At 37.7% G+C, this 17,451-nt stretch overlaps 1 long non-coding RNA gene across 1 annotated transcript; it reads left to right on the top strand.

The window, feature by feature from the left end:
* Positions 1-15,202: 15,202 nt before the first annotated feature.
* On the top strand, positions 15,203-16,636 carry LOC135970822 (uncharacterized). The gene is made up of 3 exons (XR_010586672.1): positions 15,203-15,247; positions 15,752-15,938; positions 16,500-16,636. It is a non-coding gene; the product is annotated as an uncharacterized lncRNA (long non-coding RNA).
* Positions 16,637-17,451: the final 815 nt, after the last annotated feature.

The following is a 17,451-nucleotide window of genomic DNA, read 5'->3' as shown; positions in this document are numbered from 1 at the left end:
GGCTTGCAGACTGGCAGGAACTTACAGGTGAAGTAAATGAGTGCAGTGTGTCAAATATTATACACGCTTTGGTGCATTTGGGTTGGCCTTCCCAATCACAGCTCTACTCTCCCTCTATTTGAAGAAATCAAAAAACTGATTCCAATATTTCCCACTGGCACTTAAAAAGCTAAGTTTCTAAATCTGAGCTAGGACATACCAGATGCACTTGCACAACAGTTTAAAATGAATGTGAGCTGGTAACGGTGTTCCTGCCTCTATCAATACCAGTTTGTGGTAACTAGGCCTCATGTCTCAGAGTCTGGTCACCAGCTTTATGGGTATGAGAGCAAGTGGGGCGGCGGCAGCAGCAGTTTCCGACATCTGGATAGCAGTGATGGTGCTGTGACTGCCAAATCAATAGTCCAGTAGCTGTCTTCTAACTTCCATTCCTCTTATCCTACGAGCATCAAATTCCCTGAATTAAACACCGCTTAAAATTGCTAGTATTTTCACTGTATCAAACCCTGATTGATTCTCATGGTATATGGAGAATAGAGTAAGGACACTAAGAAGAGAGCAGGTGGCTGTCCCATGAGTAAAGTGTTAATGGAAAGATAATTTTCCAACTGAGTCAGGCAGACGAGGGGTGGAAGAATTTAACTCAACCTGAGTACATAGTAGTAACTCAAAATTTCAGGATATTTATGTACACTGGGAAACTTAGCAAAGATCTACTCTATTCCCTTTACCTTAAAATAAAGGAAAAAGAAACTCAGAGAGGGAAAGAGACTCTCCCTAAGAAATGGAAGGTGTGAGTCCAATGAGCAGCAGGGCGAGGGCAGAACCGGAGCCCCTACTTTCTAATCCAGTGTCCATCCAGCTGGAATGCTCCGGTAATTTCTATTAAGCAAAATTATTCAGAAGAGTATCTAGGTATTTCACTTCTTATAGAAAATAAGCACCAAAAATGTTAATATGATGTTAAGATTGTATTTCCATTGATGAACACAATAGCTGAAAATGAGCAGAACATCCTTTCATGGGAACATTGAAATGGATAGCCCCAATAATAAATGGGAATCAAATTATTCTAACCATTACATTATTTTTCCCACCCCTTATATGGCCTATTTTTAATAAACATGTATTTAATACCCCTATTTCTCAGCAGATCTATCTACTCAGAATCCAGTGGGCTATCTAAGCACTGCTCCCACTCAAACAACATGGCATCAGTGAAGACAGGATTTATTGTTCTGTTTATTCTCTAAAGTTCCTTCAAAGATAGGCACTTGTGAATCAACCACACCTCTTTAGGAAAACACGACACAGCCTCGTGTTCCCTGTGACACTCCTGAGTCCATGAATAAATGGATTTGAAAATGCTCCTTCTTCTATTTAGAGTGTGAGATTTTAACTGTCTTCATCAGAAAAGCCAACGGTCTCTCTGCAAACATTTAACTTGCTGAAACACACCATAATCTTATGATGGTAAGTCTTATTTCTAGAAGATATTTCAAAAGATTTCCTGATCTAAATCCCTGATATCAAATAGTTTAGGTGTTACTACTTTCATTTTACTGGGCTGAGGCCTATAAGATTAAATTTCCCTTATAAAGTCATAAAGTTAGTCAGAGGCAGAAACAGTGTCATTCCCTGCATTTCCATCTTCTAAAGTTTCAAATGCAAAGGAATTCACCCCATGGGTTCAGCCGCACCCAAATCTCAAGCCAATCCTAACTAAGGTAGGAAGTATACTTGGAGCTCTGTCCAGAATCCAAGTACCCATTGCCCACTGCAGGTCTCAAGTACCTGCAGATCTATAATCTTCAGAATTCCCCCAACCCCTGCCATGATTATTAAATCCTTATGAATGGCCCTCAACCTCCCCTGTTTACATCCCATTACTTCTGGTGTGATTGAAGCCTTGTAAGAGACTCAGTGGGCCTTTGGGGTTGAAGGAAAGTGCTGACACCATACTGCATCCTTCCAAAAAGGAAGCAGTAGCCTTTGGGATATTGGAATAAGTTAATATTCCAACTTATTCCAATGTACACTGGGAAAACTTAGCAAAGATCTACTCTAGTCCCTTTACTTAAAATAAAGGAAAAAGAAACTCAGAGAGGGAAAGAGACTCTCCCTAAGAAATGGAAGGTGTGAGTCCAATGAGCAGCAGGGCGAGGGCAGAACTGGAGCCCCTGCTTTCTAATCCAGTGTCCATCCAGCTGGACTCCTCCTGTAATAAGTTAATATTCCAACTTATTCCAATATCCCAAAGGCTACTACTTCCTTTTTGGGTCCCCAATTCTGACTGGGCTGTTGCTCCAAACAGAAGAAATCATCTGGAACTAAGATATTGTTCCCAAGACTCAGAATATTAACAGGTGTCTAGATAGCATTCTTGATTTGCAAAATGACTGATTAAGGTGCCAAAGACAATATTCACATGTCTATTTATTTTTATTACATTGATCCTTTTCAAATGTATATTAATATGCACTAGTAAAGTAGTCTATATGGTAAATGAATAAATGAATAGAGAAATTTATATAAGGAGGATGTGCTAAAAAACATGTATGATCAAGAAAATTTAGAGATTCACTTTAAGAACATGTGCAGTGGGTCACATCTACCTAAGTGGCGTCCTTTGGATGCTTCTAGACTGTAAGCTCCATAAAGATATCGTGCCTGTTTGTGGAAGCCATCCCCACTGCCAAACACTGTGTCTAGCACATAACAGGTCTTCAATAAATATTTGTTGAATAAATGAATCAAGAAATGAATCAAAATTAGCCAAAATCAAAATAGTTCCTATGTATCTTTAGATACTGTAGCGAGTGGAATAGTGTCTCCCCAAACTTTATATCCATCTGGAACCTTAGAATGTGACCCTCTTTGGAAATAGAGTCCTTGCAGACATACTTCAGTAAACACTGACATGAGATCATACTGGATTAGTGTGGCCCCTAAATCCAATGAGAATGTCACCATTACAGACAGAAAAGGACACACAGAGACACAGAGAGGAAGGTAATGTGAAAACATAGGTAGGCAGAGACTGGAGTGATGCAGCTCAGCTACAACCCAAGGAATGCCTGGGGCCACCTGAAACTGGAAAAGCAAGGAAGCATTCTTTTCCAGGGCCTCAGAGGGAGCATGGCCTTGCTGATACCCTGATTTTTTACTTCTGGCCTCCAGAACTGTGAGAGTATATTTCCAATATTTTATGCTACCAAGTTTGTGGTAATTTGTGAAGACAGCCCAAGGAAACTAGTACAGATAGTATATTTTAGATGCCAGGCCTCTTGCCTCAGTCAGTCTTATTAGACCTGACTCACCTGCCCTTCTCCAGTGGTCTATTGTAACAAATTCAACATGCCCTCCAGTGCAAGTAGTAGAATCTAGCTCCCCTGACACCTAGTATAGCATTCTGTTCACTACACATGACCATTTATAGCCAGAGAACTTACCTGATAGGAAAAAGTTCTCAGTCTAAGGTGTGGGGACACACTGCGGGTACGTACCCATGAATTTATGATGTAACCTGAAACTCTCTGCTCTTAAAATTGTTTATGAGACTAAGCTTCTGACCTCTGATATATGCTGGTTCCAGCCAGTTCACAATAATCATGAGACGTGTTATAGTTTTATTTATGTACTTGATCTTCTGGTCAGGGCAAAAACCAGGAAATGAAGTTTTTGATTTTTTTTAAAAAAACTCATCTTTGTCGTCATTTAGTATTACTAAACTCTCATTATGTATATGCATCTATATAAATAAAAAACGAGTTAAATTTTAAGTCAATCACATTTTCTGAAACTTTCAAAGAGAATCAAATTTCCTTCTAATTGAGGTAAAAATAAAAATTTAATTTACCATTCATCTCCCTAACTAGCCTTGCCAACAATATAATTTCCTTCAAACAACAGACTACCAAAATGTCTTTTGTATACTTTACATATAACTTATATAAACATAGATCTGACTGTGCTTGCCAGAGAGGGGGCACTCAAGAAGTGTTAGGACTGTTTTTCTGGATTAAGAAAGAAAATTAACATTCAGAAGTACCCCTTTGATTTGAATTGCTCGCTTGCTTGTTGTTATTAGTTACTGTTGATGTGATTGAAATGATCATATCTTCTTCATCTTGAACTTATTTACAAGGGTACTTGATTTTGAGCATCAAGAAAGAATGTTATTGGTGATCTGACCTGAGGTCAGGAGTTAGAGACCAGCCTGACCAACATGGTGAAACCTCATCTCTACTAAAAATATTAAAAAATTGGCTGGGCATGGTGGTGGGTGCCTGTAATCCCAGGTACTTGGGAGGCTGAAGCAGGAGAATCTCTTGAATCCGGGAGGCAGAGGTTGCAGTGAGCCAAGGCTGCACCATTGCACTCCAGCCTGGGCAACAAGAATGAAATTCCGTCTTAAAAACAAAAACAAACCAAAAAAAGGATGATATTGGTGATCTGGAAGTGTCATAATTGAGTCACAATCACTGTGAAAATAACAAAGTGGGTAGCAAACCAAGGCAAACGAACCCCAGTCTATAAATCACAAAATTTTACAAGAGAAAAACAAAAAAAGGAGGTATCATCCCGAGATTAGTCATTCAGAAAAGGAAGGAAGATTAGGAGGTGTGGAGAGTTCAGAAGTGAAAGTCTGATGAAGACAAATCCAAGAGATCAGAATTCCGTTAGACTGAGATCCACAAACACCTAATACGCACCCACCCTGAGACAAGCAGCAGGTGAAAGTGAGTAAAGCATGGAGCTCGGACCCACAATCTAGAGAATGTTTAGACATTCTTTGAGAAAGAAAAAAGGTAGAAATCTGAAGAAACTTTTGCATTCATGCATGGTGCAATTTTTTGAACTCTGCTATAAAAGCAAGCTCCAGAAAGCAAGTCTTAGAAGTATCCACAACACTTAGCATGCATTTTTGAATACACATAGAAAGTTCCCAGTAAATGAATACGTTTTGTGTGTTTTACTTAGCCTATAAATTAATGTGTGAAGAAATGGGCCATAAAACCAAAGATGAATATATTCAGAAAGAGCCAAGAACAAACAGTATGTAAGAATAATGTCAGTAAGGCTAATATCCAGATGTGGCTTTAAAAATTAAACAACTATTCTTACCTCATGGTTTTAAAAAACAAAAAGAAAAAACAACAATGACTACTAAAGATTATAAGAGTAGATGGCTGACGTGTCTGCAGACAGTCACAGGTGGAGGCCTCTGAGGCAGCTGCCATTATCTCTGCAGGGTTCAGGATGACTCAGGGAACCCTAGAATTACAGCCAATCAGATGGACTGACCTGGAGGTATCCCTAAGAAAAGCACATGGAGTCATGTTCTAGGAATCTGTTTTACACATAGCCTAGCTCAACACTTTTATCAATTACTTGACTGAAAATAAAGGGAAAAAAATTATGTGAAATGTGAGGATGTCAGAAAGCTACGGGCCAAAAAAAAAAAAAAAATTAATCATCAAATGATGGAAATAATTTAAAAATATACTGATTGGTCAAGTTGGTGTGTACAAAGTTATAGTAAGAGCGTAAAGTTTCATGTTGAGTTCAAAAGGTCAATCACACTAGTACAGAAAGGATGATCTAGTTGCTAGAAATTTATGTTCCTATTTGTTTTCTACTTGATTCCAAACTTAACATATAATTTAGGTGCATGCATGCACACACACACACACACACAAACACACAACCATTTGAGTCTACATGTAAAAAATATAAGATGCAAATTAAACCCTATTTTATTCTACACTGGTCCAGGTTTCAGTGTGCCCCATTCTGAGCTTATTTTGGAGGCCCCTGAAGGATCTGGAAGCAAGGATTTGGAAAAAATTCGCACAGAGGAGAGATCCATTCAGGGAATCAGTAGGGGCATCAAATAGCTGAAGGTATCACGTAGTGGAAGGAGTTGACTGATTACACTATTATCAAAGGTAGAGGAAAAGCAATGGGTAAAAGTATAGAAGGACAGTCTTCAGTTGAAGATAATGAGTCATACTCTGTCATTACAGCTGTTCAGCAATGGTCAGCCTACCTTAGGAATACATGAGCCCTGCATCACCAGCAGCATTCTAGGGCTGGATGACTATTGACAATGAGGGGCAGTGGAAAATAGACTCTTTACATCCTTTTCTACTCTAAAGTAAACAGTACAAATAACAGAAAAAATGTGGAATCAGATAAGCATATGTTCCCATATATACCGTCTCTGGAATGTCAGACAACTTTTTAAATCTCTGAGAAAACTTCTTAAGCCTACTTCTCAGATTAAATAACCTGTGTAAAGCACCTGCCACATAGTAGATGCTAAGTAAATCATGGAAAAACAAATTATCATGATATCATATAGTTTCTACAGAATAAGGAATAGCAACCCTCTTAATACCACTAAATGAAAAAGAAAAACAGAGAAATGAGATAATGTTCTTTAGCTTTCTGATCCTACCTCTGTAACACAAACATGTGGGTCACACTGATTACCTGCTGATTGTTTAAACAAGATATCTTCCTTTTGCAGAAAACATTTACTTGAATTAAAATATTCATATTTCACAGGCAAGTTGGATTACTGATAGAAATAAAAAGTAAACCACTAAAGTAACTAAGATGCAAAATTCTATTTTCAGACAAGTACCTTAAATAGAAAAATATTAAAAATATACAGTTGAGGGTGGAGCGTTTTTCTCAAATGGTTTTCCCCGCAATATTATCTGAAGAAGGGGCCCTTTTCAGAAAGAGAAAGGCATCATTTAAGATAGGCATCATATGTTAACCCATTAAAGCTGATGTTTGATAACTTTGAAAATTGCTTTATCTTTTAGCTTTTCCTTTAAAAAAATAGACAGACTTTAGGTAACTTAGTATATAGATAAATTTTTAAAATTTATTGAAATGTCCTTTAAGTGTTAGTGAATTAAGATTCCCAATTAAAAGTTTGTATCCTTAAGTGCAAGTGAAATTGTGCTGGATGTTCTCATTATGAACTTGCCCAATAAATCACAATTAAGATATTCCTAATAAAAGCATTCATCTTAGAAAGAAATTTGCTTGAACATAGTGCTAGGAAAAGAAGAATTGCCCTAATGTAGATAGAGCGGGGAACATGGGTTTACACTGAGACCTTTACCAAACAGGCCAAAAATATGCACAAAAAATTATTTTGAAGAAACTTTTTTTCATTTTTGAGATCAGATGAAAGACATTTGTGATATTAAAAGCAGTAGCTGTCACCTAATCTGTGAACTCTGCCAATTCCAAGGATCTAGGTAAAACTAGTGTAATGAGAACTGCTTCCTGGACTGTTAACAAATACAGACAACAAGAGAAATGAAGCTTATGTAAAGAAAGATATTGGAAAGTTAATCCAAACAATTATCACCAGAGACAGGCGAATGGAAAGAAAGACAGAGGGAAGGTACAGGCGCGGGGAGGGCATGGGGAGAAGGGGGAAATAGAAGAGTGACATTTGGTGATGAACCATATGTGCGTGGTTTGAAAGACATGACTGAATTGTTTTTGGTGCAGTATTATTCTGACATTTAGAATGAGGCAATTTTCCATTTCCATTAATGTACTGCCAAATAGAAGGGGAACTGTCGCGAATTAAAGACTAAAGAAAGCTGTTCCTCAAAGTTGTATTAAATCATTGCTGATGAACTCATTAAGAACAAATTAACAAGGTAAATTGTACTAGGAATAACCAGCAAGAAAATCCAAGTGAAATTATACAACTTCACTAGTTTCTAAACGGTCCAGCATTAAGCAATGCCAGCACATGACGTCAAAGTGGGAGATACTCTTTGGTCTCTACAAATTTCCCAGTATCCTCTGAAAGGACCCAGGGTTACTTCAGAAAGAGGAGAAAATTTGAAGTAGTATCTCAACAGACTTCATAACAACTAAAAGATGTTAAGGGAGATGACCCCCACCCACCTTTCCACTCCATTTTTCAAAGCTAAAACTTTGTACGAGGCATGATAAAAAATAAAAATGGGTTGTCTGTTATCCAAGCAATACATTTAGCCATTTTCTAATGATCAGCATAGAGAAGATTGTTAAGACTGTACAAATAAGTTTCCTCATTTTCCATGAGATCAGCTAGACATGAATTTTTTTGCCTTTCGCAGATGAGGGTGAAAAATCTTCTCTGTTGTCTTCAAATCCTCCTAATGGATTTCACCTTTCAGGTGGAAGAGCTGAAAAATAACATCGAGGTGCTCCCATCTCAACATTCCAGGATTCGCAAATCCTCTAAGGTGACCAGTGCCTTATATATCTAGTTACAGAGCAACTCAGACTTGTCATTTCTGTTTTATTCTCAGCACTGGTGCTCTAGGTATTGTAGACAAGCTGAGAAAAAAAAAAAGGCAGCAGAAACTCACAGCAACATGCTCGTTAATTTGCCCAATGGCCACACTCTACATTTCCTCATGTTGAGTCCATATTCTGGAACTCAGCAATGAAATCCCAAAACCTTTTTACATGATGATGTCCACCCTCTCACTTCATGTTTTCTATTGACATTTTGATAGGTCTTCTTTCTGCAATAAAAGAGAACTCAAGACATCTCCATTATAGCATGAGTCTAGGTCCTGGACTCCTTTTTTCTCCCTATGGCATTCCTAGGGCCTAGAATGTTGCTTAGAACACAAGAGTCACATAATAAAAGCTGTGTTATTTGGATAGAGGAATAAATAATAATGTTGTGTACTTATATTATGGTCCATATACAGAATTCTCTCCCATATACTAACAAATGATCATTTGAAATTCCAGGAAATACTGGTTCTAACTTGAGATTGATACAATAACAGCCATGTCTTAAGTGTGAATTAATCTGCTGCATTTTCTCCAATTTTTCATAGTCACTAAAGTTCAACTTCTCAAAAGTAATTCCTTTATAATGTATTATAATTTTTTTCTTCAATTGAATTAATTCATTTATAAGAATCTTTTTTAAAACTACAATTTCAGTTGGGTTCATTTTAAATGATTTTGAATAATTCACATTTATGTAGCCCTTTATCTCATGATCTCAAAGTCCATTTATATGTTATTTATTTCTAACGTAGAGCAGGATGGAATAATTGTTCCCATTTTACAGACACACTGAAATAAACACTAAATATATGGCTTTCAGTAAATAACTCAGATGGGAAATTTGAGACTCAGGATCAAAACCATTATTCCTCATCCAATAAATCACACATTTCCATCATATTGTTGCTTAAAAATGTATTTTCTATTGTAACTTCAGTCTCCCTCATGAAACACTTAACTTCTGCTTACAAAATTTTAAATGGAAATACGCATGTGGATTGCTCCAACCATTCCCTTCCCCTAATTCATTTTCAAGGTCATTGAATGTGACCAATTGTTGTTAAACTGGTGCTAAAACAAGTTCTGCTGAAGTCAACAGGAACCAGAAATGTGCTTCATCCAAGATTTAAAGTTTGTATAGGTATCTGATCTTAAAAGTTGTAGCCCCTTTAAATTAATTGAAAGGACTACTGAGTGCTGGCCAGAACATGCTGCCTGGCTATTTCCATAATAAAGGATTGCAACATGGAAAACTAGTATGTCTGGACATGTTACCCCAACTTTGTTTATATATTCAATATATCGTAATCAAAATGTATAAAACCAAGATAAACCACCTTTGACTTTTAAATCAGACAATTCCTTTTGCTTTTGCGGTTCATGGTTGCAGTTTACTGATCTGATAATTATATCCACAGAGAAACTGATCTTACCAAGGAAGGAGAGAGGTCTAGAGAGGAAACTAAAAAATCCTTTCTCCTTTGTTTGGTTTGTTATTGTTTCAAGGAATTTTTTTTAAATCATTTGTCTTATAGATAACAAAAAAAATGTTTGATGAAGTAAAAACCATTTAAATAAAAGAACCTAAGTCAACTCTCTTCCTCTGAAAATGTTCTGGCCTAAGGGTGCATTTTTCCAGCTTCATTGCTTGCCAGTGCAAGGTCAGGGCTCCTACTGAATGTTGTTTTCTGAAATCAGGATGCTTCATTTTAACCTAAGTAAAGTCACCAAGGACCATGAATCCTCTTCTGACCTCCTTGGGGCTGAGCTCCATGCTCTGTTAGCTGGCTAAGCAGAGCGTAGTGAAGGCCCATCTAACCCTGGATACATACATTTCCAATCATCCCTGCCTAGAGTCACACTAACAAGGACACTTACAGGGTGTGAAAGGAGGATCCTCTTTTCAGTCATCTGACTTTATAAACACCATCTCCATCAGTGGAACACCACAGTTAAAACCTTTTCCAATGACCTGGTTATGCTTTCCTTCCTGATTTACATTTGCTCACTCATCACGGTAGAATTCTCAATTTTAATGAAAATAAAAATGTATTGGAATTAGATCATTTTTTATTTAAAAAAATTTTTGACTCTAAATATGTGACATGGGCAGCTTCATAGGCAAATGACTGCTTCTTTATTTACATTATGAATGTAGGAAGACTCTCCCTCTATTACCAGGCTTGAATCTATGAATATAAGGATAAATAAGTTTTACTTTAATCTTTATGGTAACTCAACAATGGCAATGATCCTTCCAGGGCATGTTAGTAGCAAATATCCAAGGACAAATTTAGGTCAACTCAATTCACCCTGAACCTCTTTGGTCTCCCCTCCCCTTCAGGCCAATTGCCAAATCTTGCTTTCTAACCCAATTAATTACATTCTGTAGGTCTTTAAACTTTGATATAATAAATCTCACCTTCTACCTCTTCAAAGTATTCTTCAGTCTTCTCCCTAGTTATAAGAATCCCCAAAGGCCTTTCTATTCTTCTTCTACAGTTTTTCTTAGCAAGTCATTCTTAGCCATTTCCATTCTATCAGATTATCATGTTTGATGGGATATAATGGTCTAACTTTGAATGTTTTTACAGAAAAATGGATTTTCTCTAATTTCATGTTTAGGAAATCTTTTTCTTTTCCATGTACGTTGCTATAAAATTAAGCTGACTTCGGCACATAGTTTCCCTTCTGGCACCTCTCCAAGAACAAATATTCCCATGGAGAAGCATTCCCTATGATGGGACTACATCTTGACACCTCATCACCTGAGACTGATGAAGATCCTTCCAGATATTTTATTCATGTCTTTTGATAACCACCACTAAATTATTTTCCCCAGACTTGGCTTGTCTTCCATCATTAAGAAAACTCCACACCCAATTCTCTAGCTGCAACCTCTATGTGTTCTAATCCAGACATACTATCTCTGCTAAAATAAACCTTTTTTTCTTTTTTCAGATTTACCACTCTCCAAATCCTTGCATTAGCTTTTCAAAACCTCCTCACATTGGTAAGACCCATACAAGTGAGAAGTTACTCCTTCCTGTTTTGTATGCGCAACCCACTGTCCTGACTGTCCTCCCAGGTGCTATTTGCTAATTTGTAGGCTTCTTTATCTAATTTGCCTCACAGCAACAGATATCTGAAAGTAATATCCTTAAAAATAGGAGAAAACTTGCCTCTCCAATTGCTTCCCATGGCTAAGCATAGTGATTTGAGCCTCCATGCCTCCCTCTTTCAGCGCCTCTGAAATTCAAAGCTTTGTCATTTAAGCAAGGCTCTTCCCATATCTCACTCTAGACCTCTGTAGATGATTAATACACTCAATTAAGAACCCAAACCAATTTCTTCAGCACACACTAGTGATGGACAAGAAAAGCTCAGCATGCATCCAGTTGTCCTACAGGAAGGAGGTGCAAATAGCTAAAAGCATATTGGAGTTAAAGAAACTGGAATTTGAATCTCAGTTTTGCTACTGACTAACTGGGTGAGACATTGGGCAAGAGTCTTTTGCCCAGTTTTGGGGGCTTCAATTTCTCCACCTACAAAATGAAGATAATAATAAAACTACCTTATTGGCTGACATTTTGCATGTGAAGCACATTTAGCATAATACCTCCCATATAATAAGTATAAGTGAATACTGTCTTTCAATTAAACTTCACATGCTGCATTTGACTATTTACTGTGGATCTGAAGTCACATTATACTTTATGACAATATAAAATATGATCAAGAATTTTTCCAAAGGAATATTTTTATATCAAAATATATATGTATAATCAGAGTATCATGGAAAAGTTCATAGTGAAGAGAGGCTCAGATAAACCAACCAGCTGTTTGAGGTTTAAACAGTTGGTTTGTTACAGAGTTCTGCATGAGAACTCAAGCTGCCTGACTCCTAGTTAAGTGCTCCTTTGCCATATAGAATTGGCAGTGATCACTCTTCTCTGAGAATTATTAATTTTAGTTTGTGGAAAAATGCATTTTTTGGAAATAGAAATGATTCTGTATGCTTACCCTAGAAAGCCAACCGAGTTGCTTCAAGAAGAAAAATGTTCAAGTTTTAAGGTGAAATGTCCATCGGCTGCCAAGGCAACTCCAACTACAACAAATGTCTGTGGTCCACTGTTCCCCTTTCACTCAGCACAGACCTTTGTCTCATAGTAGAGTTGTTTCTTCTCATTGAACTTTTTCTGTGTTGTTATTACTGAGTATTGTAATTAAACATTCTTCTTGAATCTGCTTGGCAGCTGCCACTGTGTTCTAAGGAACCATTCAGAGCCCTGTGTATTATTATCCTAATCCTCTGTTATAAAGAAAACTACTTAATGCCAAAAATCAGATACAAATACTGAAAGTACTTTACATTTGGTTTTATTAGAATGAGTATTAATTGACATATTGAGGGTGGGGGTGGGTCCAATTCTTCAAGACACTAGGACCTCTGTTAAGTTAAAGTAAGCGTACAATTTTGAGTTCCACTTGAGTTATATTCAGCTTATGTGTTAACTTCAACATAGCTTGGGAAGCATTCACTGCACTGAATATTCATATGGCATGCGTGATACAGACACTGAACCCAATTTAGTAAATGAATACTTGTAATTTCACCAAAGCCCCGCCGAGAGATTATTATGCAGATTTATGAAGGAATATCACTGAAGCAATTCTTGGCTCTGTCTTCACTCACCAAGGACTCAAAAGTGTGTAAACCTCAAATCATTTTCTATATATTTACCGCTACTGGTTTCATCTTCTGAACTTTTCTGACATTACCTCTCACTTTCTGTTTTATCTCTAATTTTCCCTTTAATATTCTTGCCCTTGAGCAAAGAGCCAGCATCATAACACCTACGAGCACTGCCAAGTTCCTCCTGACAATATCCTGGCTGCCATAATGCCAGCAATCTGTTCCAATCCTGTCACTGCAAAATCTCATTAAAGGCAAAAGGATGCCGGGTCACAGGCATATAGATACACAGCAGAAGGGGCTCACATTTCCAGGACTGGCTATGCCCTGTGCTAGGTCTCCTGATGTCTTCAGAGAAATCACATATTGGCAAAGAACTGGGCTCAGAGAGCAAAAGCTAGTGTTGCTCGTGCACGCTGCAGTATAGATACCTAACATTCCTATTCCCTTGAGGGACATTAACAGGTTATAGAGATCAGATTCAGAACCAGCACATTTCCCCAAAGGTTTGTGCAAAAGGAAATGAGACACAGCCTGACTGAATAAGGCCTAGAGTGCATTGCAGGAGACCTGGATTTGAGTTTAAGCCTACAACTAGCTCATGGTCACCCTGGAACAGTCACTTAGATCCTCTGCACCTCATATTCCTAGGCCATTGGAACATCCAGGTCTTCAATTCTATAGTAATTTTCTAGAATTTAGAAACCCCAGAATTTTATAGGTGACAAACTCCAACTCATACTACAAATCAGCATGAGAGCCAGACATGTAAACTTGCAGGAACATCAGCTCACGAAATGACAAACACTTAAGTCCATGTAACAATTCAGTTCAGGCCTAACAAGTTATCATCACATCTCAGTAAGTGTGTGTTGGAAGTTTGTAGAAACCTCCAAATAATTTAGTGGCAAGCTTTTTTTATTACAACTTACAAAATCATCTTACAAACATCCATCTATCTATCTTTATTTCTTTCTGTAGCTCACTGGAATTACCTCTTTTTCTGGGATTAAAACCAAAAAGATACTGCTATAGCCATATATACCATGACATCATGTTACATTTCACATCTTGGGCTTTGGAGTGAAGCTATCAATCCTAACTTCTTTCTTAACTTCTCCAAAGTTAAACCATCTCTTTGAGCAGATGTGAAAATTAACAAAATAATGCAGGAAAAAGTTATCAATACTAGGCCTGGCATTTATTAATAGTAATGCTTAATAAACTTCAGTTCTGATTGTTATTACAGCAAACAATTTCATTGCAATTTTTGTGAAAATTGCCCTAGCGTGCAAGACACTATCACAGTAGCAAGAATCATTGGGGGAAAGGGTTGAAGAGAGACTGAACAGAATGGGATTTTTTCTTGGTTTGTGTATGTGTCATTATGTAATCTTGGATGAGCAATTTAACTTCTTGAAGCCTCAATTTCTTCATCAGTAAAACAGAGATAATACTAATGTTATGTGAAAATGAAGATAATACATGTGACAAAAAATACTGAAGGAAACTTTTTATGCTTACCTGAAATCAACAATGGAGCTCAAGTTCAGGGAACATGATTTAGAACCCCATATTTACAGGGCAGCAGCCAGCCATTGGGGCCACAGTGCCCTCTAGGGCCTTCTAAAAAGGGGGAAAAGGCCGGGCCCGGTGGCTCAAGCCTATAATCCCAGCACTTTGGGAGGCCAGGGCTGGCGGATCACGAGGTCAGGAGTTCAAGACCAGCCTGGCCAGCATGGTAAAACCCTATCTCTACTAAAAATACAAAAAATTAGTTGGGCATGGTGGCATATGTCTGTAATCCCAGCTACTCAGGAGGCTGAGGCAGGAGAATTGCTTCAACCTGGGAGGTAGAGGTTGCAGTAAGCCAAGATCGCACCACTGCATTCCAGCCTGGGTGACAGGGTGAGACTCCATCTCAAAAAAAAAGAAAAAAGAAAAAAAAAGAAAAAAGGGGTGGGGGGAATAGTCTTACCACAATCAACCATGATCACTGGACCCTTGCTAATCTACGTGTGGTCCATAAACCAGCAGCATAAGCATCACCTAGGAACCTAATAGGACTCTCAGGCCCCACCTCACAGTTACGGAGTTAGAATCTTCACTTTAAAAAGTTCCGGGGTGACTCAGGTGCACATTAAGTTTTGATTAACACTCACTTAGACCATCTGTATAAACTTTAGCTCATACAAGCAAACAAGCAAAAGACAGGTGAGAAAAAGAGAAGGAAATCTTCAGATTAATGAGTTGTCAACTCCTTTAGGTTGGGAGAGACATGACTATGGGTTTTTTTCTCCCAAGGGGCATGATTTAACTAAGTGTGAAGAGGGGCTAGGTAGGTAGAGTATCAGATGAATCACTTGAAAAGATTAAGGATCTCTGCAAGAAGGAAAAGTTGGCATTTTAAGTAGCTTTTTGATCAATTTGTGGCTACCTGAAACAAAAAAGAGCAAATTGGTGAGAGGTAATAGAGTAGACATAGAGGGAGCATAATGCAGAGGCAAGCTGCATCCTCCTCATTTTGTGGGGCTGAAATGCCTGAGTTTCTGTATGGCAAGAAACACTGCTAGAGATAGCCAGGGTTGAGCCGCCATTTTGCTAGGGCCCTCCTGCAGAATGCTGTCCTGTAAGCAAAGGACATAGGAGGTGGGAGGTGGGAGATAAGGAGGCAGGAAATTGCTCAGTCAGGTTCAATCTTGTGCTTCTCCACATCAGGGAACTCTGTGATGAAGAAGTCTCTGCAGGACTCTGGGAAGAATGGTCCTATACTCGAGTTTGAGTTTTAAGCTAGGAAAATGGCTAATAATTGAAAATGATGGGAACACTATGGAATTTTCTTTGTATGTCATTATGAAATTGTTGTGTAACAAAGAACCAAGAGCCAAAATAGCAAGGCTGGGAGGTATGACTGCAGAAAAAATTAATCCCATGATAAGAACCAATGGGTTGAAACTGTCCAGTAAATGTTGCTTAATGAAGTCCAGGAGAGATTATAAACATCCAGTGAAGGGTAGATATTATTATAAAAGTAATATTGAAAAACAACAAAAATATAATTTTCAACAATAACATACTGAAGTATGATACATCAATATAATCAAATAAATATTATCACGAAGAGAGAAATAATGATGAGATGCACAGAAGACAGACACATTATTAAATAAATGTTCCAATGGTTTTGTCGATATGCACATTTATATTATCTACACATATTTAGGAGGATAGACTTAGTAAGATATAACAGATGATCCGAGTGTTTGATTTTGTGAATAATTTTTATTTTGTGATTTTTCTTAGCTACACTTAGTACATTTTCTTTCATGTATTTACTCATCCTGTAATTAGAGGAAAAAAGATGATGCTATCTATCCCCAAATCTCCTGCTATCATTTTACCCCTGACCTATCTGTTGAAGAACGCTTATGTGTGCACATAACTGTTCATAATTTTGTTCACAAAGAGTTTGTGTGCTGCAGGAAGAGACGAATAAGAAACAGATCAGTCAGTGCATGGGTAGATGACATCTGTGCATCCCATTGTGTGAAAAATAATCTGCTTATTTTGCCCTTTGTTCTAAAATAAGTTCATTGCACAGGCTATATCATGACTGCTTCTCAACATCTTTATGTAAAAGATGCTTTATATTTGCAGAGCTGTATCTGATTTGCTTTCAATATTCTAGTTCTGCAAACAGCAAACCTAGGTGATTTGACCCTGCTTTCTGTTTTATCAATAAAACTTCATCTCCTCTCTTCTGCTTCTCTTTGCAGGCAATAAGACAGCTGTGTATCACCTTTGATTGCTGTGAGCATGGGGAGTGTCCCAGGCTAAGTGGGCCTTGGAAGGAGCTGAGAGCACTGCTCTGCTGGGACTTCAATTCTGAACCTGAGGGAGTCATGATGACCACCCCAGAGTTTTTTCTTTTTTGCTAGGTTTGCCCATTTCCCAAATTTCTAGATTGCTATCCCTATACTAAAGGATTACATTGTCAGAGTTGAGACCATGTTGAGCTTTTCTTTGCATGCTCCACCACACCTACCACAGTCTTCGGCATATGAGGGGCTAACTTGGTGTGAACTGAATTTCTATTATGTGAAAACATTAAAAGCCTTGAAAATTCATGTGACCCTGCACTAAAACAGATAAAGTTTATTATAAAAATTTGGGGGTCAAGAACAAAATGGAGAGGAGATTATTATAAAGTAAGGGTACAAATAAGGTTTTTACTTATATACAAAATGTTTTGCTTTTTTTTTCTTTTTATTACCTCAATTTGGTTCTGTGTCTATGGCTTTTATTCAAAAGTTGAATCCTTCAGAATCATTGAGCTATTATTGTTCCCTATCCCATGTAAAGAAAAACACATCTAGTAAGAAGAACTCAGGAATGTAAGTTAAGGGAACCGGTATTGT

Source organism: Macaca fascicularis, chromosome 5 (genome assembly GCF_037993035.2).
Source record: "Macaca fascicularis isolate 582-1 chromosome 5, T2T-MFA8v1.1".
Taxonomy (NCBI): Eukaryota; Metazoa; Chordata; class Mammalia; order Primates; family Cercopithecidae; genus Macaca; species Macaca fascicularis.
This window is presented reverse-complemented; position numbering and strand designations above follow the sequence as displayed.